The sequence below is a fragment of the Anneissia japonica genome, unplaced genomic scaffold (genome assembly GCF_011630105.1).
Source record: "Anneissia japonica isolate Jap-2015-1 unplaced genomic scaffold, ASM1163010v1 scaffold169687_len542_cov79_single, whole genome shotgun sequence".
In the NCBI taxonomy this organism is placed as follows: domain Eukaryota; kingdom Metazoa; phylum Echinodermata; class Crinoidea; order Comatulida; family Comatulidae; genus Anneissia; species Anneissia japonica.
The window spans coordinates 83-542 of record NW_022714094.1 but is presented as its reverse complement, the minus strand read 5'-3'; the positions used below and the strand labels follow the sequence as shown (position 1 = coordinate 542).

Genomic DNA, 460 nt, shown 5'->3' with positions numbered 1-460 from the left:
GTAACTCGTGATACAATAAGGACCTATATGTAAACAATTACAATATAAAAGCTATATGAGCTGTAATTCTACCCGCGTTACAGCTGTAACTGTAATGTGAACTTCCTAGCTAAACAACAAAGCCGCTTACTCAACATGTCTCTGTGGCGCAATCGGTTAGCGCGTTCGGCTGTTAACCGAAAGGTTGGTGGTTCAAGCCCACCCAGGGACGCTGTTTCTTTTTTTTTTTCCCACTTTTCTCCATTTTTTGACTACTTGGTTTATCCACTATAATCGAATTCTTATTTTCTTTCGGTTTTTGCTTTTTTTTAAATTAAATAATTTGTTTAACTGTTCTCTATTTTTAAACTTCTTGGTTTGTCCACTATCCTCAAATTTTAATTTTCTTGCGGTTATATCTGATTTTCTGGTTTGCTTATAGCAACTTTTTGCTATAAGCAAACCAGAAAATCAGATATAA

General features: G+C 34.8%; 1 non-coding gene across 1 annotated transcript; it reads left to right on the top strand.

Annotated features, from left to right (window-relative positions):
• The first annotated feature begins 137 nt into the window (after nt 1-137).
• On the top strand, nt 138-211 carry Trnan-guu. The gene has a single exon. It is a non-coding gene; the product is annotated as a tRNA-Asn (tRNA).
• Nucleotides 212-460: the final 249 nt, after the last annotated feature.